This window comes from Pelophylax lessonae, assembly GCF_965119305.1.
Source record: "Pelophylax lessonae genome assembly, chromosome: 2".
Classification (NCBI taxonomy): domain Eukaryota; kingdom Metazoa; phylum Chordata; class Amphibia; order Anura; family Ranidae; genus Pelophylax; species Pelophylax lessonae.
Genome location: NC_138769.1, coordinates 224441835 through 224468295, shown reverse-complemented (window position 1 = coordinate 224468295; position 26461 = coordinate 224441835). Strand labels below are relative to the sequence as shown.

General features: G+C 43.1%; 1 protein-coding gene across 2 annotated transcripts in view; it reads right to left on the bottom strand.

Annotated features, from left to right (window-relative positions):
• Positions 1–19997, bottom strand: part of LOC309546357 (uncharacterized protein) — a 72704-nt gene extending 52707 nt beyond the window's left edge. Inside the window, exon 1 of one of the 2 annotated variants that reach the window (XM_082245994.1) lies at positions 19501–19997. The gene's annotated coding sequence lies outside the window, so the exon portion shown is untranslated. The remainder of the gene's footprint in view (positions 1–19500) is intronic. The other variant, XM_082245993.1, reaches the window with a different exon arrangement.
• Between the last annotated feature and the right edge of the window lie 6464 nt (positions 19998–26461).

Sequence of the window (26461 nt, the reverse complement as noted above, 5' to 3'; positions counted from 1 at the left end):
CTCCATTATGCTTTCGCGGCTGTGGCCAGTCAGGCACAGTTTTACACATCTGGTGGACCTGTCCCAAGGTCCGCAGATTTTGGATCCGAGTTTATAATTTTATATACTCACTTACCGACATTAATCTAGTCAAGTCTCCCCTACATGCGCTTCTGGGCAAACCTATTGACCAGGCCTCCAAGCATACCAGACGCTTGGTTACCTTTATTTTTACGGTGGCCAAAATCGCCATAGCACGATCCTGGCAATCACCAGTAATTTTGATGGACCTGCTTAAAGCTAAGCTGACCTGGATCATGGTCAATGAGAGGATGGTGGCCATCCTCCAAGACAAAATGCGCCTCTTTGAGAAGACTTGGGACCCCTGGATGAGATATCTGACGGGCCCCCCGTAGAATTGGGGGTATGCCCTCAGTGGCTTGAGTACAGAAGACTCTCTGCAGCTCTCTAGATTCCTATCTTGCGGACCTGGACACCAACCCCTTACCGCTCCTGTCCCCTACTTCCCCCTTCTCATCCCCTGCCTCTTTCTTATTCTCTCTTTTCTTTACTTTACTTGCATTCCTACCTATACTCTTCTTACTTCCTCTGCTCCGATGCTCTGCAGACGTGGTCCCCTTTGGATCAATAAAGTCTTGTCAGTGCCGCTTAATGCGGCCCTTGCACTATCAATAGCCATATCGGTTGCCTTGGTGTACTAATGTGATTGAACCGGCTTCCGGGGGCTGATGTTGGTGCGGTAAGATGGGGTTTGGGTGACCGCTCTCCTCCTTGGGGCGCAGTGTGTTCCCCTGGGGGCGCCGGAGGGGGGGAGCGAGCCTGGACCTGGTTGGTGCCGCCCCAGCCCAGGGAATAACCTGATAGATGCTCTTTAGCCATGTATGCCATGGCCATGCGCTCCTTCGGGGGCTATGTCGACTGTTTTACATTGTTTTTTGATGTTTTTTTTATAGCAGATGTTCAATCTATGTATTCTTTTGTATTCTTCCTTTGCACTTAAACCTAATAAAAATCTATTGAAATCTAAAAGGTGAAAGTCCAGCTTTTACAGAGCACATAATATAATCTCTTCTTAGTGTGTTGTTGCCGGGAGGTTTCCTTATCGCTCCTGTGACCTCTAGAAAATGAAAGATTTCCCATTCAATTCCTGTCTCAATGACAATGATCACTAGAACAACAGGAGACAGTGAATCTCCCAGGGGACACAGAAAGCAATAAAGATTCACGGGGGTTCCAACACTTTGCCAATCTATCTACAACTTTTTCTACAGGGCTCCATAACAAGCCAGTATACCTACTTGTCTTGGGGTCATAGAATAACGGCTTAGAGTAAGGGGTTGGTGATCAAAAGGGTCAAAACCCAATCCATTCAAATTGAATAAATGTGTGTTTGCTTGTGTTTAATAGTCTGCAACACAGCTCATTCCCTAATGGTGTGTTCAGTCACATGTTTACCTGTCATGAGTCTGGCTTTTATAGCTCATGGCTTAATTATTTACAGCTAAAGGTAAACATGTTCCAGAACTGTCAGGTTCAGAAATGTATTAGATCATTTAAAGGAGGGGCTATAAAGCACATGTTTCTGCTTATATAATATCTGTAATTTAGGTGTATAAGCCTTTACATGCTCAGCTATACTCTAAATTGTATACTAGCGTCCCCAGTAGTTTAAGGTTCCCAAAACGCAGCGTTAGCAGGATTGGTCACGACACCTGCCAGCAACTGCGTTTAGCCAATCCGCCCAGCCCACCCCACCCCACCCAGGCAAGTGCAGTAATCAATAGATTACTGTCACGTCCAAAAACTCATCACACAAAACCGCAGTGTTAGCAGAGTCAGGCCTGATCTCTGCTAGCACTAGCAGTTTTTTTTGTAGCGGTTGAAATAGTCCTCGACAACCAGGTGCTTTTTTACCTGTGAGTCACACAAGGTAACTATAAATTTAGTGGCTAAAATGTCCAAACGGAGGTACACTAGTGAAGAAGCCTACAGGATACTGACCATGTCAGATGAGAGCGATGGGGAAGCCTCACTGGCAGAATCAGGGTCAGTATACGAACCTGTAGACAGCAGTGGCTCCCTGACAGATAGCTCCGATGATGGAGGGGTCCCTGCTAAGGTCAGGCGCACCCGACCCCGTTCTGGAGTTGCTGAGGTGTAGAGATCGCAGCATGCTCGTATGGAGCAGAGTGTTGGTACTAGTGCCGCTCAAACTTCTGGTGAACTGGCAAGCACCAGCGGCCTAGTACACCCTGGTTATAGACAAACCAGCACTGCAGAAACACTTGGTGATGTGGCGAGTCCTATAACTGCAGTTGAAGCTGGTGCGGTGGCTTGCACAAGTAGTGGCCCGCAGCCACCGAGAATTCGAAGACAGGCTCGTAGAGCCCATAGTGCCCTCCCTGTTGCGCTGGCATATCCTAATTTGCAGCTCCCAGATTCTACAGTGCCCCTACTTCCCCCATTCACTGCCCAACCCGGAATTCAGGTGGAAACAGCCAATTTGACTCCCCTTGATTCTTACGAGCTGTTTTTCACAGAAGATCTTTACAGATCTAGTGTGGACCAAAGCAATTTACATGCTGGTCAATTAATCGCCGCCAATCCAAATTCGTCCCTTGGCAGACCATTCGGCTGGAAACCTATAATAGTTTCCCAGTTTAAAACTTTTCTGGGCCTATCCCTCTACATGGGCATAACTAAAAAGAGTGAGTTGCGGTTATATTGGTCCACTAACCCAATTCATCATATGCGCGTGTTCTCTGCTTTCATGGCCAGGGCAAGATACGAGCAAATTCTGCGGTTCATGCACTTCAGTGACAATGAACTCTGTTGTCCTCGGGGAGACCCTGGATATGTCCGGCTCCACAAAATTCGGCCCCTCGTAAACCACTTCAATCAGCAGTTTGCAACCTTGTTTACCCCCCAACAAGTTGTCTGCGTTGATGAGTCCCTGATTACGTTTTCTGGCCGCCTTGCTATCAAGCAGTTTCTCCCCAGCATGCGTGCCAGATACGGGGTCAAGCTGTATAAGTTGTGTGACAGGGCTACAGGCTATACAGTTAGTTTTCGTGTTTACGAGGTTAAAGATAGCACTGTGGAACCCCCCAACTTTCCAGACTACATAGGGAGCTGCAGCAAGATAGTTTGGGACTTGGTGTCACCCTTATTCGGACAGGGGTACCATTTGTACATGGACAATTTTTATTCAAGCGTGCCACCTTTTAGTCACCTGCTCGAATTTCAAATTGGCGCATGTTGCATCGTGCGACCTAATTGCCGGGGCTTCCCCCAACGACTTGTAGATTTCCAACTTAGTCGGGGGGAGAGAGCCTGCTTGAAAACTGAGAAATTGCTTGCAGTGAAGTGGAGGGATACACGGAATGTTTTCGTTCTGTCCTCCCTTCATGCAGACACGACGGTCCAAATTCATACAGCAACTGGTGTTTTGGAGAAGCCCCTCTGTGTCCATGAATATAACCTTAATATGGGAGGGGTGGACCTGAACGACCAGCTTTTGTCGCCGTACTTAGTTGCCCGTAAGGCCAGACGCTGGTACAAAAAAGTGTCTGTTTATTTATTCCAATTGGCTTTGCTGAACGCTTTTGTGCTATACAAAGCTTCAGGACGAACTGGATCCTTCCTCCAATTCCAGGAAGAGATCATCAGTGCCTACCTGTATCTAGGAGGTGCTCCTGCCCAACTTCCCCTACCAGATGCATTGAGCCAGCTGCATGAGAAGCATTTTCCAAATGTCCTCCCGAGTACCCCTACCCAAAGAGCACCCCAAAGAAGATGTCGTGTCTGTCGTAAGCGCAGATTTAGGCGTGAAACCCGCACTTATTGTCCCTTCTGTCCTGACCAACCTGGTCTCTGCATCAGGGAATGTTTTTCAACGCTACCACACACTAGTGGAGTATTAGCGTAGGGTACAGCACGGCACAGTCTAGGGCACACTTACACAGGGTCTCGAAAGATGTTCGATGGCTATCATCATTTTGAGAGACCCTATGCTGGAATGTTACAGTTAAAGAAAAAAAAAGTGTAAAAAGAAAAAGGTTACAAGAAAAATTACAAAAAAAAACATAAAATAAAAAAGCCAAAAATAGTTGTCGTTTGAGTTAGTTTTCTGTTCTTACTCTGCTCTTCTACTTCTACTTCTACTCTTTCTACTTTTACTGTATGTTCTTGTTACTGTTTTTCATTGGTAACCATTTTTTACTTTTCAGGCACCAATGTAATGTTTTATGTTTACTGTTCTATTAACCAGTTTGCCTTGCAGGTACACACATCAGCCACACTGATTTATATATATTCTGACACAAACAGGGTTTGCGCTCAGCATATATCCGAAACCTTTGATGGCAGCGCTGTAGGAGGTGATTTCCCCACCACCACCAAAAAATAAGTATACATGGCGTTCGTCATGTATACCCATCATTAGAAAAGTGGGTTGGATGTGGATGAAGGAAACTGTTAGGTTCTCTTTTTTCGTTCAGCCCACAGGCTGCATAAAAAAAAAAAACCTACAATATATGCCAAACAAGGACCAGCAATGTACTGGTATGTTGCTGGACTTTGGTTATACCAGGATGATGCCTGCAGATTTAGGCATCATCTTGGTATCTTTTTTTCACAGCCAGCGATCAGCTTACATGTAAAAGCGGTCCTAGCGGATAATTAGCTGCTAGACTGCTTTTACAAGCAGTGGGAGGGGACTTCCCCCCCCTTCCGCCGCCTTCCGTGCTTTTTCTCGGGCTCTCCTGTCCCACCGGTTAACCTGAGATTGCAGCCGGTGGTTCCATTATCTGACCATAGAGCTGATTGGAGACGAGAATGGCTCCAATCATCTCTATGGCCTAAGATACCGGAAGCTACGAGCATTTTATGACTTTGGTTTCGCCAAAAATAAACAGCGCCATTGGGAAATTTTGGTGTGTTCAGATGCTTTAGGGTCAGAGGAGAGATCTAGAGTCTAATAGACCCCAATTTTTTAAAAAAGAGTACCTGTCACTACAGATTGCTAGCATAGGGGATATTTCAATTCACTGGGATAACAATAAAAATGATTAAAAAAAATCAGCAGCAAAACACTCAACATGCCTCTCAACATGCCTCTTAGCAGATAGCTTAGGGTGTCTACTTTCCAAAAAGGGGTCATTTGGTGTGTGTGTGTGTGGGGGGGGGGGGGGGGTTTGTGCTGTCTTGGCATTTCATGGCCTTCGAAACTGTGATAGGTAGTGAGGAGTGAAATCAACAATTTACGCCCTTGGAAAGCCTGAAGGCGGCGATTGGATTTCGGGGTCCTGTACGCGGCCACACTGCCAAAAAGTCTCATGCATGGGGTATCCCCATACTCAGGAGAAGCAGCAGAATGTTATTTTGGGGTGTCATTTCACATATACCCATGGCATGTGTGAGCAATATATCATTTAGTGACAACTTTGTGTAAAAAGAAAAAAAAAATAATAATAATTTTTCCAAAACTTATGGCAAAAAAATGTATCTTTTACAGTGCCTTGTGAAAGTATTCGGCCCCCTTGAACTTTGCGACCTTTTGCCACAGTTCAGGCTTCAAACATAAAGATATAAAACTGTAATTTTTTGTGACGAATCAACAACAAGTGGGACACAATCATGAAGTGGAACGCAATTTATTGGATATTTCAAACTTTGTTAACAAATAAAAAACTGAAAAATTGGGCGTGCAAAATTATTCAGCCCCTTTACTTTCAGTGCAGCAAACTCTCCCCAGAAGTTCAGTGAGGATCTCTGAATGATCCAATGTTGACCTAAATGACTAATGATGATAAATAGAATCCACCTGTGTGTAAACAAGTCTCCGTATAAATGCACCTGCACTGTGATAGTCTCAGAGGTCCGTTTAAAGCGCAGAGAGCATCATGAAGAACAAGGAACACACCAGGCAGGTCCGAGATACTGTTGTGGAGAAGTTTAAAGCCGGATTTGGATACAAAAAGATTTCCCAAGCTTTAAACATCTCAAGGAGCACTGTGCAAGCGATAATATTGAAATGGAAGGAGTATCAGACCACTGCAAATCTACGAAGACCTGGCCGTCCCTCTAAACTTTCAGCTCATACAAGGAGAAGACTGATCAGAGATGCAGCCAAGAGGCCCATGATCACTCTGGATGAACTGCAGAGATCTACAGCTGAGGTGGGAGACTCTGTCCATAGGACAACAATCAGTCGTATACTGCACAAATCTGGCCTTTATGGAAGAGTGGCAAGAAGAAAGCCATTTCTTAAAGATATCCATAAAAAGTGTTGTTTAAAGTTTGTCACAAGTGGAAGAAGGTGCTCTGGTCAGATGAAACCAAAATCAAACTTTTTGGCAACAATGCAAAATGTTATGTTTGGCGTAAAAGCAACACAGCTCATCACCCTGAACACACCATCCCCACTGTCAAACATGGTGGTGGCAGCATCATGGTTTGGGCCTGATTTTCTTCAGCAGGGACAGGGAAGATGGTTAAAATTGATGGGAAGATGGATGGAGCCAAATACAGGACCATTCTGGAAGAAAACCTTATGTAATCTGCAAAAGACCTGAGACTGGGACAGAGATTTGTCTTCCAACAAGACAATGATCCAAAACATAAAGCAAAATCTACAATGGAATGGTTCACAAATAAACATATCCAGGTGTTAGAATGGCCAAGTCAAAGTCCAGACCTGAATCCAATCGAGAATCTGTGGAAAGAACTGAAAACTGCTGTTCACAAACGCTCTCCATCCAACCTCACTGAGGTCGAGCTGTTTTGCAAGGAGGAATGCGCAAAAATGTCAGTCTCTCGATGTGCAAAACTGATAGAGACATACCCCAAGCGACTTACAGCTGTAATCGCAGCAAAAGGTGGTGCTACAAAGTATTAACTTAAGGGGGCTAAATAATTTTGCACGCCTAATTTTTCATATTTTTATTTGTTAAAAAAGTTTGAAATATCCAATAAATTCCGTTCCACTTCATGATTGTGTCCCACTTGTTGATTCCTCACAAAAAATTATAGTTTTATATCTTTATGTTTGAAGCCTGAAATGTGGCAAAAGGTCGCAAAGTTCAAGGGGGCCGAATACTTTCGCAAAGCACTGTAGTTACAACTTTGTGTTTAAAAATAAAAAAAGTGAAATTTTCCCAAAACTTGTGGCAAAATATAAAATATTCCATGCCTCTCAGCAAATAGCTTGAGGTGTCTACTGTGCAAAATTGGGTAATTTGGGGGGTTTTGTGCTATCTTGACATTTCAGGGCCACTGAAACCGTGATAGGTAGTGAGAAAATGCAATGAGCAATTTACGGCCTTTGAAATTCTGAAGGTGGTGATTGGTTTTCGGGGTCCCGTACACAGCTAGGCTCCCAAAAGGTCTCACACCTGTGGTATCTCTGTACTCAGGAGAAGCAGCAGAATATATTTTGGGGTGTAATTACACATATACCCATGGCATGCGTGAGCAATATATCATTTCAATTCCAACTTTTCGGGAAAAAAAACATTTTTTTTTTTTAGTCATTTTTCAAACACCTGTGACAAAAATATTAAACATTCAATGAACCCAACATGCCTCTCAGGACATTCCTTAGGAAGTCTTCTTTCCAAAAAGTGGTAATTTGGGGGGTTTTGTACTGCCCTGCCATTTTAGCATTTCAAGAATTGAGATAGGCAGTCAGTAAGTAAAAGCTGCATAAATTCCAATATTTACACCATAGTTTGTAGACGCTATAACTTTTGCGCAAACCAATAAAAATACTCTTATCGAGATTTTTTTTGTCAAAGACATGTAGCTAAATACATTTTGGCCTAAATATATTACAAAAATGTAATATATTGGATATTTTTTAAAAGACATATTAGAAAATGTCAATTTTTCGCAAAATTTTTGCTCTTTTTTTATTAATATCGCAAAAAAAAAAAAAAAGGGCAGAGGTGATCAAATACCACCAAAAGAAAGCTCTGTTTATGGGAAAAAAAGGACGTAAATTTCGTTTGGGTACAGCATTGCATGACCGCGCAATTGTCAGTTAAAATCACGCAGTGCCAAGTTGAAAAAAGTGGCCTGGTCAGGAAGGGGGTAAAACCTTCCGGGGCTGAAGTGGTTAAAGGGCCACAAGTAAGCTAATTTTTGTGTTGATGTTAACAGTATTTGATAAATACATGTTCTGTATATGAATAATGATGAATATTATTTTTGTATTCACATTTTTTTTACATGGATATCAAACTGTTTAGCAAATGTATTAATGAAAGGGTTCGGGACAATTTCAACACAGCCAGGTATAATTGAGCAACTACAGCAACAGAAAAGGGGCATTTAAACCATGGCAATAAAAAGCAAACATTGTAAGACCCCTGGCAATTTTATAGTTTCTACCAAATTTGGCCTTCATGTAAATGCAGAAAAAAAAATATAAATAAAGGCATTTACAGTAAGAAAAAAAAATGTATATATGTATATATATATATTTATATATACTGAATACAATTATCAACCAGTTCTGGACTGGAAGGATTTGCCCCTTAATGACCAGGGCATTTTTTGCGATTCGGCACTGCGTTACTTTAACGGAAAATTGCGTGGCCGTGCGACACTGTACAGGAATAAAATTGATTTCCTTTTTTTCTCACAAATAGTGCTTTCTTTTGGTGGTATTTGATCACCTGTGTGATTTTTATTTTTTGTGTTCTAGACAAAAAAAGAGCAACGATTCTAAAAAAAAAAAAAAAAAAAAAAAAAACAATATTTTTCACATTCTGTTTTATAACATTCCCAAAAAAAAAATTTCAGAATCAAATTTTTTCATCCTTTTAGGCCAATTTTTGGTAATAAAAAAATTGCAATAAGCGTATTTTGATTGGTTTGTGCAAAATGTATCGCGTCTACAAACTAGGGAAAAGATTTATGTCATTTTTTATTTATTTATTTTTTTACTAGTAATGGCGGTGATCTGCGATTTTTAGGGGGAAACAGATCGGACCCCTAACTGACATTTTTAGGGGGACCAGTGACATTACTACAGTAATCAGTGCTAAAAATATGCACTGTTGCTGTACTAATGACACTGGCAGGGAAGGGGTTAACCTAGTGGGTGATCAAAAGGGTTAAATATAAGCCTAGGGGAGTGTTTACTAACTGTGGGTGCAGGGCTGGTGCTAGACTATTTTGCGCCCTAGGCAAGACCAGTTACTTGCACCCCCACCCCAAAAAAACTATACATATTGCCCCCCCCTTTAACCCTACACCTTCTTCCTGTATACACTGCCCTCTTTAATCCTACTCCTCCCTTCCTGTACACACTGCCCCCCTTTCCTGCACACTGCCCCCTTTAATGTTACATCCCCTTCCTGTACACACAGCACCCCTCTCTAGAGGTGACATCCACCGGGGATGAGGAGGTGACAGGAGAGGGATGTGGCACTGGCCATAGCTGCGCCCCCTAGGTGCCAGTGCGCCCTAGGCGGCTGCCTAGTTCTCCTAGTGGTAGCACCGGCCCTGTGTGGGCGGACGGGCTTGTGAAATGACCATAGAGACCTGTGATCCTATATAAAAAGATCACAGGCGCTCTGTGATCATTTCAGAGAGAAGAACTGGCAGCTGTGTTTACAACAGCTGACTGGTCTTCTCTCTCAGCAGGGAGTGATCTGTGCCGCCAGCCCTGTGCATCAGCACTAGTGGGGGAGGGGGGGTTGTTAGTGCATTGCCCCCCAGCACCACCTGCGCGACTGACATAGTACTATGTCAGTTCATGCAGCTGAGCCAGCCTCTCGCAGTTAAACTGCAGCAGGCGGTCGGCAAGTGGTTAAACAAATATCCCCAAGAAGATAGTTAGTGGCTATTTTATAACCTGGGTTATTCACAATTAGGTGAACAGGTGACCCCCAGAGTTAAAAAGTTGAAACTGGAAATAGGGTTGTCATTTACATGTGCGAAGTGAGGGACAAGCCTTAAAATCATTACAAATTGTGTGACAAGTAACATGTATCAAATACAGGAGGAGATTTACTAAAACTGGTTGTACACAGAATCTGGTACAGCTGTGCATAGTAACCAATCAGCTTTTAACTTCAGTTTGTTCAGTTAGGCTCCTTTCACACCTGAGCATATTTTTTTCAGGCATTTTTGTGGGTGTTTTTGCAGGTGTTTGGAGAAAGGCATTGACATCTAACAAAACGCTTGTAATCTGCCAAAAAAGAAGCTCATGTACTTTTTTGAGCACGAGACGTTTTGCTCCAGGTGCCAAAATGCTCATATGTGAACAGGGAGCCATTGAAACGAATGGGATTTTGCTTGTTGGGCATTTTGAGACTTCAGAGATGAGTGTTTTACAAGCTGAAAAACACTCAGGTGTGAACAGGGCCTTAAGCTTTGACAAAAAAACCTAGAAGCTGATAAATGCGGGTTTGAAATCGTGCAAGTTCAGCTGAACTCTCACAAATTAAAACCAGCATTTCAGTGCGAGTTCAGGGGCGATTTGAGAAACATCTGTGCGGGTTCATGCACAGATTGTCTATTGCCAAAAGTAGTGCAGGAACTACTTTTGGGTATTGGTGCATCGTACTGATTCGGACGGTGCTGTTGCCGGCAATAGGCTACGATTTGGCATGCAATTTGACATTTCAAATCGCATATCAAATTGGCCCGATGTGAACGCGGGCTTAAGGCCCGTACACACGTACCGATTGTTGGCCGTGAATTTTCGCCCGCCGCCCGATCGCCGATTATCGGCTTGTTAGTATGATGCTTCCGACAACCGACTGCGACTTTTCGGCCGAACAAAATCTGGTGTGCAGGCTATAAAATTTTTGTTGGCCGTCAGCAGAACGGCCAATTGTTCCTCAGTCAGTACAGATTTCGGCCGACAAAAATCAGATGATCAAGACTGGGCATGCTCAGTGAAGAAAAAACACACGGAAAGTAGACCAGAACATGACATCACTTCTGCAGTTGGTTGTTGTTGGCCGACAAAATTTGTGTGCAGTCTAGAGCACATTTCAACCAACACAAAAACACTGGACAAAAGACAGCCGATCGGTCGGCCAACAATCACTGCGTGTGTACGGGGCTTTAGGCTTGGTTCAAACTGCTGCGATATGGGATCCAACTTGTGAGACTACAAACCAGATGACATGTCAAATTCAAGGTTTCCCTATGAGAGCCGTCTTAACTAACGCTACACAAGTCGCTCCGACTTGCGTATGATTTCAGACCTTGTACAGGCTTCTAGATAGCATCCAAGCTGGATCAAGTCAGAAGGAAGTCACAGGCAAAGCAGTATGACGTTGCCGTCGCAGGAATGTGAACCGAGCCCCAGTAAATCTCCTAGACAGTACTGTAATTCAAGTTTGTATTTATCTGTTTGTCTGGAGTTTCACTTTACGTTAAAGAGTAACTCCACTCTTTAACATAAAAACATTCCCCTCTGGGTGATCTATGTACAGTGCAGGGATTTTACCAAACTTTGTTGCAGATTCCTTTTGTTATTCCAAAGAAATAGCTTTTTGTTTCTCTGTGTCTGTGTATGTGGAAACTGAATTTAACCACTTCTGGACCGGAAGGATTTCCCCACTTAATGACCAGGCCATTTTTTGCAATTTGGCACTGTGCTACTTTAACAGACAATTGTGCAGTTGTGCCACGCTGTAACTAAATAAAATTGATGTTTTTTTTCCCCACAAATAGAACTTTCTGTTATATAATAAGCTTATTTTGATTGGTTTGCACAAAAGTTATGGTATCTACAAGCTAGGGGAAAGATTTATGTCATTTGTATTTATTTTTATTTTTTTACTAGTAATGGTGGCGATCTGCGATTTTAAGCGGGACTGCGACATTGCGGCAGACAGATCGGACCCCTAACTGACATTTTTGACACTTTTGGGGGGACCAGTGACATTACTACAGTAATCAGTGCTAAAAATATGTACTGTTACTGTAATAAAGACACTGGCAGGGAAGGGGATAACCCAGGGGTGATCAAAGGGTTAAGTGTGAGCCTATAGGAAGATCACAGGTGCTCTGTGCTCTGTGTTAATTTCAGAAAGAACCACAGTCTGCTGTGTTCTCTCTCAGCGGGGAGAGATCGCTGGTGCCCGGCGGCAATCACGGCCACCGGCCCCGTGGATCGGCATCCCCACTGCCTAGTGGGGGCAGGGGAGCACGCTCGCCCCCCAGGAGCACTACTGCGAACCGACATACCCATACAACGGTTCGTGCAGCCGAGCCAGCCTGCTGCAGTATATCTGCGGCTGGCGGTCGGCAAGTGGTTAATAGGAGTGATTTTATAATTATCAATCAGCTGGTGCACTTGCAGGCTTCTAATGAGGAAAGTATCAGGGTCTGCATCCCTTTAGACGTGATTTCCTTTTGGGAGTATCTCACCAAAAATGACATTTTTGCTGCAGGGGATGCCTGAAGTTTAACGTTAGTGTGTAGACTTTTGGGAAAATCGATAAGCCAATCACACAGCAATCTACATTTCTGGGGGGGCATTCTGCACACCTTCTGTGTACAGAATGCCTCCAGGTTGCCATATTGCTTTGCATTTTACAGAAAATTAGAGCACTGCAAAAGGAAAACAAAATGTAATTTTTAATAACATTCAATATGACTTGTGTAGCAATTATATATGCTATAATAAATTTTTTTTATTTGCTTTTTTTTCCCCCACGAAAATGGAAATACCCTTGATAACCGTATACAGTACATATATGGTGGCAAGGCAGCTATCCTGTGCTGGATCATGTACCTAGTAGGTGATCCACATGTCAGGCTAGGGAACTCGCCCTCCTGCCTGGACTGTGCTGCGATTGGCTGCAGATTGAACCAATTAGTGGGTACTGTCCGCTAATTGGTTGTCGGCACTCGACAATCGGAGATTACTGAAGAGAGCCCCATGTAAGGAAACAAACACGGTGCTCGCTTCGGACAGCAGCAATGTTCTGTATTTTCTTCCTGCAAAGCAGGAAGAAAATACAGCACATTGCATAGTAAAAACACCTCACACAGTACACAGTAAAACATGTTGGAACACATTTAACCCTTTGATCGCCAAAAAAGTGTCAAAACTATCAGTTAGGTGTCCGATTTGTCCGCTGCAATATCGAAGTCCCACTATAAGGGCTCTTTCACACGGGCGCTCCGTATGTCCGCAAATCATCCTATTTTTTTGCGGATGATTTGCGGACATAATGTAAGTCTATGGCATTGCGGATGTCAGCGGAATACCATCCGCTGACATCCGATTTTCTTCCTGTCAGTACTGTTCCGTTTTTTGGAACTGAACAAAACCCTATTTTTGTTCCGTTCAAAAAACGGAAAGGAAGGAAAATCGAATGTCAGCGGTGTCATCCGCTGACATCCGCAAACCCCCATAGACTTACATTATGTCCGCATATCATCCGCAAACGGATGGGATGATATGCGGGCATACGGAACGGATGACAGAAATGTCATCAGCTCCGTGGAAAAAAAAAAAAAGGACCGCAGCGGAGCTCTCACACGGAGCGGCCGTGTGAAAGAGCCCTAAGCCACTGATCGCTGCCATTACTGGTAAAAAAATAAAAATAAATAACAATTCCATAAATATATCCCATAGTTTTTGGACGCTATAACTTTTGCACAAACCAATCAATATATGCTTATTGGGATTTTTTTTACCAAAAACATGTAGCAGAATACATATTGACCTAAATTGATGATGAAATTAGATTTTTTACATTTTTTTTATTGGACGTGTTTGATAGCAGAATTTAAAAAATATTGTTTTTTTTTTTCAAAATTGTCGCTATGCTTCAGTTATAAATGGACACAGGAGTGATCAGTACTGATCACTCACTGTGTCCATTCAGAAAAGAAAGAAGCCAGTAAATTACATATTAACTGTCCCCTTTCACTGCTCTCAATCCTGACACATCCCCCTGTGTACCCACAGCAGCCGTCAGGAGAGGGAAGCCGGCAAAGCTGTAGGAAGGGGGCCTGGGCACACAGGGCAGCCCAAACTGGAATCTTAAGTGAGCAGGACAGGAAGAAGAATCGGTGCAGGGAGGGGGGCAATTCGAGAATGATGTCCTGTGTCTGTGTCTCTCCCTACAACAGCCAAAAGCCAATGGGAGGGAGAGGGGCAGAAACTTTCTTTCAGCTGCTGCAGGGAGAGACACAGACAGAGGGCATAATTCTGTAATTGCTATGCTCTACACCCCCCCCCACACTGATCCCCCTGGAGGACTGGTGGTACCCCTCTTTTAGCAGCCCTGCTGTGGGGGGTTAATATGAACTCTCATAAGCACTTGTAAAGCTCCCAACTATACTCCCCTTTTCCACATCCCTCCTCTGTTCATAGAAGCTGTACTATAGGTACCATTAATGAAAAGTACTCTATGAATAGAAAAAGCAGACCTTTAATTCATCCGCCTATCCTCCATATATAGATCGCGTTTCATCGATGGAAGCTAACTTACAGCTTTAATGAATGGATGAGGGATGTGGAAAGGGAGGGTATATTCAGGACTCTTGACAAGTGCTTATTAGAGTTCATATTAACCCCCCACAGCAGAACATGTGGTGGATGTTTTTTGGCCCCATAAACTTAAATCAAAGGGCCTGTACATGTGGGTTTATGCATGCGTTTTTACGTCTGAATCCCTGTTCTCCTCTGCTCTCTTCCCCCTCTGCTTCCAGCCAGGAATACCAGCTAAGGAAAGAAAATTGTAGGAGCAAGACCTTGCTATACTGGATATGGAGGCAGTCTTCCCCCCAAGTCTTCACAATCCCAGAGATGCTCCTTACAAAAGCAGGAGCAAGAGGCAGAGGTCCTGGGAGGATATTGGGATCAGGTGTACCCAGATTGGGAGTCATACTCTGCCACAAAGCAAAACAGCCTATGATAAGCATCTACATGTTTGTAGGACCCAGTATGCATACATATGATATATGTATACATATGATATCACAGACTATCCTGTTTTTCATTTGCCCAAAAAAAAAAAAATGCCTGAACTTGCATACACACGCACATTCACTTGTAAAACACTTCAAAAATGCACATCAACGAATGGAAAAAAATGCTTAAAGCGGAGTTCCGGGCACAAAATCGACCTACTCGATTTTGTGTCCATCCGCTTGCTCTTCTTCACCTGAAAAGGAATTGGATAGGATTTTTTTTTTTTTTACTTACCTTGTAATTGTAGATAGAAATACTCACCTATTTTCCACTTCCTCCCTCTGTGGCCGCGGCCCGCGCCGTCACTTCCGGTTTGCAATGATTCCTGGGAGCTGAACGTCATCGCTCCCAGGAATCAATGCGACGGCACCGGCCCCGCTCGTCACTTCCGGTGCGACGCCGCATTCCCTGCTAAACAGCTTCTGGGAATGCCCAGAAGCTGTGGAGGAATGCGGCGCCGCACCGGAAGTGACGAGAGGGGCCGGTGAAGGCGCATTCTGGGAGAAGAAGACGCGGAAGAGGACGCAGAAGAGGATCGCGCTGGCTTCAGCTGCCCACAACAGAGATGGCAATGCCGGAGAAGAAATTTTAAAAGTGAGTATTTCTTCTTGCAGCTAAGTGTGAACCGGGACAGATCAGAGACTAGCCATTGTGAAATGTACTAGCCCTGACTGTCCCGGGGGTATATTCATTGAAAAAACATTTCTGTGCCCGGAACTCCGCTTTAAAGCAGTATTAAACCCAAAACCAAAAATGTAATATACCGCAGCTTACCAGTCATTCGATATGGTGGCTGCATTAGATTTATTTTTTTCCCCCTCTGTTTTCACCTGGTGATCAGTGCAGTAAAGCTGCCCATACACGGCTCATTTTTTTTTGTTCAGCCAGAAGGCTGAATGAAAAAAACTGAACAGATTCCCCCATCCACACATTCAAGATTGATGGGGGAATCTTCCCATTTCTGTCATTGTATCCTGACAGCGGGATTCCCCAACAGGTATCTTGCCAGTCTAATTTTTCTGCCAGTGGGCAGCTTTTTTTTTTGTAAAAGCCATCCTAGCGGCTAATTAGCCGCTGGGTTGCTTTTACAGGCTTTTACAGTGCCTCTCTGGGCTCTCCATCCCTCCAGAGAACCCAGAACTGAAGGTGGTGCCTACACCAGTTTACTATAGAGCTTTTCGAGGACTGAAAGTTTCCTGGTGAGCTCTATGTTATAGGAAACCAGAAGCAACAAGCATTTTCATCACTTCCAGTTTCCCCAGATGTAAACAGCGCCATTTTTAAAATAGGAAAGCCTCCAATCGCACCGATCTTGGTGTGATAAAATGCTTTTAAGAGCAGAGAAGACATCTGGGGTCTATTGACCCCAGATCTCTCTATAAAAATTACTTTTCACTGCCGATTGCTGTCACAAGGGATGCTTACATTCCTTGTTAGAGCAATAAAAGTGATAAAAAAAAAAAAAAATTAACAGAAACACGTTTTTTTTTTTTTTAAGTGCCCCTGACACCTCAAGCTTGCATGCAAAGAGAAATGTAAATGGAAATCGCATCACACATGAGGTATTGCTGCGAACATCAGAGCAAGAGTAACAATCCTAGCACCAGACCTACTCTGACTCTTTAACTCTCCACTGACAACCTGTAAAGGCTTTTAAATGTCGCCTATGGAGATTTTTAAATACCATAGTTTGGCTTGCAACATTAACCACTTGCCGACCGCCGCAAGTAGATTTACTGCGGCTGTCAGCCCCTCACAGGCAAAGTGACGTAAATATACGTCACTAGCCTGTGAGGCTCTGGGGACCCCCCCGCGCGTGTGACCGGCGGACCCGATGTCCGCCGCTCACTCTGCAATCGGCGGGGGAGAGGGAGAAAGTCAGGCAGCTTGTGTAAACAAGCTGCCTGTCATTCTCCCCTGTGTAGAGACACCGATCATACGGTTCTACAATGTAGGACCGTTGATCAGTGTAACTACAGCTCAACAGACAGCCAATCACAGTTAGAATCACGCCCCTAGGGACACACACAGCCCCTCCCTCTCAAATAAAGTTAACCCCTTCACTGCCAGTGTATTTTTACAGTAACAGTGCATATATATAGCACTGATTACTGTAGAAATGTCACTGGTAACCCCAAAAGTGTCAAAAATGTCAGTCAAGGGTCCGATCTGTCCGCCCCAATGTCGCAGTACCGCAAAAAAAAATCGCAAATTGCCGCCATTACGCGTTAAAAAAAAAAAGCAACAAAAATGACAAAAATCTTTCCCTTTGTTAGTAAACGCAATAACTTTTGCGCAAACCAATCAAAATACGCTTTTTGCGATTTTTTTTACCAAACAGGTAGCATAAAACAAATTGGCCGAAAATGTTAAAAAATTTAGATTTTTACTTTTTTTTGGGGGGAATTTCATACAAAAAATTTGAAAAATATTATTTTTGCAAAATTGACGCTCTTTTTTTGTTTATAGCGCGTGATCAAAAAAACGCACAGGTGATCAAATACCACCAAAAGAAAGCTCTGTTTGTGGGAAAAAAAGGACGTCAAATTAGTTTAGGTACAGCGTCGCACGACCGCGCAATTGTCCGTTAAAGTCACGCAGTGCCGAATCGCAAAATACCCCCTGGTCAGGAAGGGGGTAAAATCTTCCAGGGCTTAAGTGGTTAAAGCATGACATGTTAGGTATCTATTTACTCAGCATAACACCATCTGTTATATTGTACCAAAAATGGGGCATTATATTGTGTTTGTATGCTTTAAAATTCATTAAAGTATATTTTTTCCAAAACATTTGCTTTAAAAAAACTGCTGTATATATATATATATATATATATATATATATATATATATATATATATATATATATATATATAGATAGATAGATAGATAGATAGATAGATAGATAGATAGATAGATAGATAGATAGATAGATAGATAGATAGATAGATAGATAGATAGATAGATAGATAGATAGATAGATAGATAGATAGATAGATAGATAGATAGATAGATAGATAGATAGATAGATAGATAGATAGATAGATAGATAGATAGATAGATAGATAGATAGATAGATAGAATATTTGGGGGCTCTAAGTAACTTTCTAGCAAAAAAAGCAGATTCTTACAAGTAAACAAAAAGTTTCAGAAAAGGCCTATTTCGATTGTTGTTGACTTTGTTAGTCCTGATAACATGATTATATTTACTAGATCTGCCAACCATATTATGAACTCACTCAACCCACTCCACCATTAAATCTTTAGAAAAGCTATCAAGAAAGGCTAAAGCTGGCCATACACAGATTGCAATTCGGCCGGTTCAGCAGGTCTGTCTATGGGCAGGCTGGTTGTACTGAAGTCGATCCATCGATTCAGTTCAGTACAACCAGCCTTTCAGACTTTTTTTTTGCCTGATAACTGCTGGCAGCTATAGTATTCTGCCGATGAGGAAGGCTCCCCTTGCTCCCCACAGGCAGAACACAAAAGCGCTGCAGGAGAGATTCCCCTACTAACATTGACTGTTTATGGGGGAATCAAGCAATTTTCTTTCCTTCGGCCCAGGTTCACACTGAGGTCATTTTGGAATCAGCTGAATGATTTCAAGCCTGCATTTTCAGTCTGACTTCAGGGGCAATTTCGCAGACATCTGTGTGGGTTCCTGCACAGATGTCTATGGAAATCTACCACTGAAATCACCAAAAGTAGTACAGAAGCTACTTTTGGGAATCGGTGCGGCGCCGCAAAGTCAGTGTCGCACCGATTCGGATGGTATAGATGCCAGAAATTGGCTCCGATTTGACATGTCAACTCGCATGTCATATCAGACCAATGTAAACGTGGGCTTAACCCGTGTTTATAGGAAAGAAATATATGGCCTGCCTAAATGCCATATGTTAAGTCTGAAACTATTTATTTACCATCCTTTCAGACCATATTATAGATGATTTAAGCAGGCTATACAGCATTAAATTTTCATTCCCTCAACCATGAGTTGAAGTAAAGAAAACTGCTGAATTCCCCCATCTACACAATCAGTGGGGGGGATACCTCCCGATGTGCTATTGTGTTCTGCCGGTGGGGAGCTTTCCCACAGGCAGACTTCAATGATTACTGGTTGTGTCTTCAGTACAACCAACCTGCCCATACACAGATTGAAATTGCGCCAGTTGCTGCTGAATCGGCCACATTTTGATCCCTCTATGGCTGGCTTTAAGAAGAAAGCATCTGGAAGGAAGGGTCTGTAGTAACATGTTTCCATTCTCCTTAGATCCCTGGCAAGACCCATATACTACTGGACACACAACCTGATTACTATAATCACACACATGGTTGAGTTAAGCTAAACTAATACTCTGTTTAAACAGGACAAATTTTTCTTAGTATTTGGAAACATTAATCTGTGATTTACTGAGATAGCAAGAGTAAATACGGTAATACAATTGATATTTGATGACCCTAATTTCTACAAAGGGAAAATGTATTTTAATAAAACTAAGTTAAGTTAGTATAAAATAGTAAAACTCTAGTAAGTTGTAAATACCTTACCTGTAAGAATTCCAAAGGGTTATATATTTCACAGCCACAGCTTGTGTCTCAAAAAGACTGGAAGTTTATTGCTTTGTAACGCAGTTAAAATACTTCTCACTTCCGGGTGTGACACCGATTCTAGAGTTCTTTTCACACCCAAAACTGCTGGTCTGAGTGCAGTTAAAGATCCCAGCTATCCGATTCTCGATTTGCGCGCTTTAATGTAAAAGTTTGAAGACTTCCCAAATAAAAAGCTGTTGACATATTGTACCTGCAGGCAGCTGTTCTGGGTCACAACAGGTTTTGCGTTTGTCAGAAGCCTTTGTAATAATCTCCCCGGAGGGCTGAATGAGCCATGGTAATATCTCTATGGAAACGACTGAAAGTTTAACCAGTGTTTAGAGATTACAGAGAGCGCTTTGACAATAGGCCTTGGGCACACCTGTCTGTAAAAGTGACCTGCCTGCCTGACTAGACGAAATGCCTTTTCCTAATAAAGTGGCTGACTTACGTACTTATGGGAGTTAACCGTCTTCCGAGGTTAGAAGTAAAATCTTCTGTTTGGAAAATCTAAACCAATGTGCCTAGATTACTTTATACTTTGCAATTATAGCAGAGTTATTTTGCATAGAAGCTGAACCTGTTTTGCATGTCATTTGTACCGTACATAAAAATGTGGGATGTAGTATAGAACAAAAAAAAAAGGTTGGTGCTTCTGCTGTACTACAGGAAAGGATTTCCCATTGGTTGACTAAGATCTAAAATAAATAAATAGCTGGCGCACAACGGGGAACAATAATCACCAGGGGCCATACCAGTAGCACTAGACACACATGATCAATCGGAAGGACAATATTAAAAGTTGATAGATTAAAACATTAATTAATTGAAAAATCCATGTATAATAAAGTCCATGGAAAAGTCCATAAAATCCATAGAAAGCTCAAGGTGCACTCCTGAGGCAGCTCTTGTAACAAGTAGAAGATTTGTTTGGGGCCAACTAGAAGAAAACACAGGCGCCACTCTAAGTGCAATAACTTGTAACTTCTTTATTGGATTAACCGCTAAAAGGGGGGTACTCACAAAGGGATGAAATAATACAGCTCATAAGCACACTCCAGTGAGGATCAGGATGGCTCGAGTGGTAGCAGGTAGATAGGCTGTAGCGGTAGCTGCCGCACTTCCTAGTCCCGGGGACACTCCAAACACCATCCGTCATCACTTCCGCGAGCGGGATTACGTCAGGGCGCCGGCGACGCGTTCTCGGAGCATGCGCTCCTTCCTCGGCCTGAGGAAGGAGCGCATGCTCCGAGAACGCGTCGCCGGCGCCCTGACGTAATCCCGCTCGCGGAAGTGATGACGGATGGTGTTTGGAGTGTCCCCGGGACTAGGAAGTGCGGCAGCTACCGCTACAGCCTATCTACCTGCTACCACTCGAGCCATCCTGATCCTCACCGGAGTGTGCTTATGAGCTGTATTATTTCATCCCTTTGTGAGTACCCCCCTTTTAGCGGTTAATCCAATAAAGAAGTTACAAGTTATTGCACTTAGAGTGGCGCCTGTGTTTTCTTCTAGTTGACTAAGATCTACAATGGTCATTCATGCTTCAATTTGTTTTATCCAATCTACAGTATCTCGCAAAAGTGAGAACACCCCCTTTTTTGTAAATATTTTATTACATCTTTTCATGTGACAACACTGAAGAAATTACACTTTGCTGCAATGTAAAGTAGTGAGTGCACAGCTTGTATAACAGTGTAAATTTGCTGTCCCCTCAAAATAACTCAACACACAGCCATTAATGTCTAAACCGCTGGCAACAAAAGTAAGTACACCCCAAAGTGAAAATGTCCAAATTGGGCTCAATTAGCCATTTTTCCTCCCCGGGGTCATGTGACTCGTTAAGTGTTACAAGGTCTCAGGTGTGAGCGGGGAGCAGGTGTATTAAATTTGGTGTTATCCCTCTCACTCTCATACTGGTCACTGGAAGTTCAACATGGCACTTCATGGCAAAGAACTCTCTGAGGATCTAAAAAAAAAAAAAAAAATTGTTGCTCTACATAAAGATGGCCTAGACTATAAGAAGATTGCCAAAACCCTGAAACTGAGCTGCAGCATGGTGGCAAAGACCATACAGCGGTTTAACAGGACAGGTTCCACTCAGAATACGCCTCACCATGGTTGACCAAAGAAATTGAGGGCATATGCTCAGCTTCATATCCAGAGGTTGTCTTTAGGAAATACATGTTGCCAGCATTGCTGCAGAAGTTGAAGGGCTGGGGGGGTCAGCCTGTCAGTGCTCAGACCATAAGCCACACATTGCATCAAATTGATCTGCATGGCTGCCGTCCCAGAAGGAAGCCTCTTCTAAAGATGATGCACAAGAAAGCCAGCAAACAGTTTGCTGAAGACAAGCAGAGTAAGGACATGGATTACCAAGATGACCAATATAAACGTATTTGGTTCAGATGGTGTCAAGCATGTGTGGCTGCTATCAGGTGAGGAGGACAAAGACAAGTGTGTCTTGCTTACAGTCAAGCATGTTGGTGTGAGTGTCATGGTCTGGGGCTGCATGAGAGCTGCACTGGGGGGCTACAGTTCATTGAGGGAACCATGAATGCCAACATGTACTGTGACATACAGAAGCAGAGCATGAGCCCCTCCCTTCATAGACTGGGCTGCAGGGCAGTATTCCAACATGATAACGACCCCAAACACACCCCCAAGACAACCACTGCCTTTGCAAAAGAAGTTGAGGGTAAAGATGATGGACTGGCCAAGCATGTCTCCAGACCCAAGCTCTATTGAGCATCTGTGAGGCATCTCCAAACGGAAGGTGGAGGAGCGCAAGGTCTCTAACATCCACCAGCTCTGTGATGTCAACATGGAGGAGTGGAAGAGGACCTTAGTAGCTCCTGTAAAGCTCTGGTGAACTCCATGCCCAAGAGCAGCCTTTCTCAACCTTTTCAATACAGAGGAACCCTTGAAATAATTTTCAGGTCTCAGGGAACCCCTGCTAAAAATGACTATATTTACAACTCATGATGCATTAGTGTGAAGGTCAGTGGGATGAATGCTCCTTACACTTGTGGAAACTGGGAAGAATTACCTTCTCCCAGATAGATAAAAAGATCAGTGGTGTCAGGGGGAACTTATCTGAGAGGCAGAAATTGCCCATTGCTAAAGGAACCCCTAGCAACATCTGGAGGAAACCTAGGGTTCCACTGAACCCTGGTTGAGAAACACTGCCCAAGAGGGTAAAGGCAGTGTTGGAAAATATTGGTGGCCACACAAAATATTGACGCTTTTGGCCCAATTCGGACATTTTCACTTTGGGGTGTACTCACTTTTGTTGCCAGCGGTTTAGACATTAATGGCTGTGTGTTGAGTTATTTTGAGGGGACAGCAAATTTACACTGTTGTACAAGCTGTACACTCACTACTTTACATTGTAGCAAAGTGTAATTTCTTCAGTGTTGTCATATGAAAAGATATAATAAAATATTTACAAAAATGTGAAGGGTGTGCTCACTTTTGTGAGATACTGTATGTGCGATTCGATTAAAATGATAAAATCTGCAAACAATCAAATAGCCATAACTTTCCTTCTGATCGATTTAGACTCAATTCAGATCGGATGCGATCAAACTGAGGCCAGGGCAGAAAATTATCAATAATTTTTCAGTGATTGGCAGCACTGGGATACTTTGTTCATGAATACGATCATCTTTTTATTGATCAGATCATGAAATTACATGGTGGAAACAGAGATGCGATCGATAATCTATAATAATAAATTGCATACATATCTTGCTATTGATCACAATTCACTTAAGTGGGGTGCACACTAGTAGAAAATCTGCCGAAAATCCCCGCCCGATGTGAAATCGTCCGATTTTCGCCTAGTGTGTACACAACTTTCAGCAGCCGATCCCGACATTTTCAATGAAAAAAAACGGAGGGACAAACACCAAAATTTTCTTCGGCCGTCCTCAGCACGACCAATTTTCGTTTAATGTGTACACAGTACGTCCAGGAAAAATCGGCTACGAAAGACCGCGCATGATCGGAAGTTACTGACGACCCGGAAGTTTATCAGAAAAAAAAACAACTTAAATGGATAATTTGTATCTATCTTCGTTGTACTTGACTTTGTATGTGTATAGCAATTCATTAGTTATATTACATGTTTATTCAGTCTACAGGGGATGTGTATTCTATACAGCAATGTATATATGTTAGCATAGAGAAAACGACAGTGTTATGAAGAATTTACATATCCATTGTCTTTGCATGCGTATTGCCAATTCATTAGTTTCAATACACGTGTATTCAGTCTACAGGGGGTGTGTATATTCTATACACCAATGTTGTTACATGATATTATATTACCATGTATGTGTGTTGGATAAATAAAAACACAACTATTAATATATGAAATAAGTTTTTTTTAGTTTAAACAAAATCAACAAAACATTGAACACTACCCATCTCAACAGGAAATGGAAATTAATAAATTAATATAATAACTTAGCAGAACACAAATAATTAAAAAAGTGCAAATGCAAAGTAGCAAAAAAAAAACAAATTTTAAAATGTAACTAAAATCATAAATTAGTGTATCGGTAATCCTGGGGCCATGGTGAGTTATTATGTCCATCTGGTTCAGGATAACGCCAATGCGATGTTGGCAGAGGTGAGGCTGGAGTTGGAGGTGGAGTAGGAGCCATGTACTCAGACACACAAGTGTTGTTGGTAATATCACCTCTTACACCTTTGTTCAGAACATTCAATAAAAGGCACTCCGCCATTTGTCTTTGCTCCTCAGACATGCTACGCAGTAGGGCTGCGCATCTTCACTTACCTCAAGATTCGATGCGATTACGATTATTAGGGTCGCGATTCGATACGATTTGATTCCGCGATGCATCACGATTACTATGGGGACCCTTTTCTAAAGGGGGATCTATGGGGACCCTTCTCTAAAGGGGGATCTATGGGGAGCCTGGGCCTGCCATAAAGGGGATCCAGGGGAACTGAGCTCTAAAGGGGGATCTATGGGGACCCTGCTCTAAAGGGGATCTATGGAATAGATCCCCTTTAGTGCAGGGTCGCCATAGATCCCCCTTTAGAGCGGGCCAGCATCCCCAGAGATCCCCCTTTAGTAGAGCAGGTCCCCTCATAGATCCCCTTTTAGAGCAGGCCACATCAGGTTAGAAGAGTTACCTGATGCTAGTTGTAGTACCGTAGGCCCTGGTAAGGAGGAATGCTGGGCTCTGTAGTCCCCCTAGTTGTAGTATAGCAGGCTCTGGTAAGGAGGAATGCTGGGCTCTGTACAGAGCTACAGAGCCCAGCATTCCTCCTTACCAGGGCCTACTGGTTACTGCACAACATTATTGGTAACTGGTTGCCAGATGTTACTGCACATAACTGTTCACTGCTTGGTTGCTAAAGGTTACTGCACATCATTAATGCAAAGAAGTCCTCTTGCTAGATTAAAAGTGTTGTCTTGCATTGCATTTGCTGCAGAATTTGGGCAGAAAAGATGGGGTTAATTAAGCCGAGCAGGATTATATTCAAAAACAGTACTGAGTGTAAATGATCATAGCAAGCAGAGAGGCAGAGAGCAGTGATCATTTAGTGGCTAAAGTGAAAGTTCAACTCAGCAGGGCAAATGAGCTAATTCCGATTGTTAATCACACATACCATCTGCCCGCTCATCCATGCCGACCAGTGTTACAGGCAGTGCTTGTAATGCTGTTATAAATCAGAGAGGAGAGAAGCGTGCTAACAGATAAGCGGTTCAAACAGACATAACTCTCACTGCCCACCGGCTTTCCTTATCCATGCTGCCTTAGGATTGTCACTGTCTCCTCTCTGCGATCCTCTTTCACTCCTCGGACCCTGGTCACTGCTCATTAGTGTGTCTCTCCATTCGGCCAGTTCTGCTTTCAGGCAAGGACACCGCTGGTTAGTGCTTCCCTTTCCCTGCAGCTGCATTTGACAGGGAGCGATTGTGAGGATGCGTGTGTATCCCGGGGCCAGAGAGAGCACTGATAGCCCCGCTCTCCTCCTCTCCTCTCCCGCGCCACAAGGAGGAGCTCCGTGCTCCACAAGCCCGGCCGCCGCCAACAACTCATTCAGCGCCGCCATGTCACTTCTGTCCCCGCCCCCGGAACTGACGTCATTAGGTAATCGATTTATCAACCACCCCGAATCGATGCAGAATCGGGAAGGGTCGCATTGCGATGCATCGATTCGGCGATTATATTCAGCAGCCCTACTACGCAGTTTATTGGCAGTCAGTAACCCAAACACATCTGCAGCGTCATATTTTTTGTTTAGAGCTGCAGACGCATGACTCAAAAATGATGTTGTAGCATCCTCAATATTTTTACGTTTCCTCTTTGCTGCAGGCAAGCGAGGTGTGGGGATGACAGTATCGCTGTCCTAGAGATGATAATGAGAAAAACATATAAACATCTTTTGTCATTTAACTAATGTCATTAGAAATTTCACATTAAAAATAAACTTACCGCCGTCCCTGAGATCTCCTGGGTCAATGATGGCTCTTGTGTGAGCGGTATCTCCTCATTGTCTTCTCCAAACAGTTCAGGTGACTCTGACTCTGTAGAGGTAGACGGTAATGTGGACAATGAAAGCCTGCAGTCACACTGATCCGTCAGAAAGCGTAAGCTTTCAAAGTACCACAATCTTGGCACGTAGATGTCATCTGCCCCAGCTCCAGAACGTTCTGAGTCCTTGATCTTGTTCAATTCCTTTTTGAACACTGTGCGCAGATTGGAAATTTTATTCTTCACATAATTAATGTCTACATTAGGACTTATGGTTTTGCACAGCTCCACTAGCTTTCCCAAAGCCTCATTTTTAAGAACCCTGTTGGAATATTCCTTAGATTTTATTTTTCATAAGCAGGGCATCTTTTGGTACTCCTCAATAAATTGGGACAAGAAAGAAG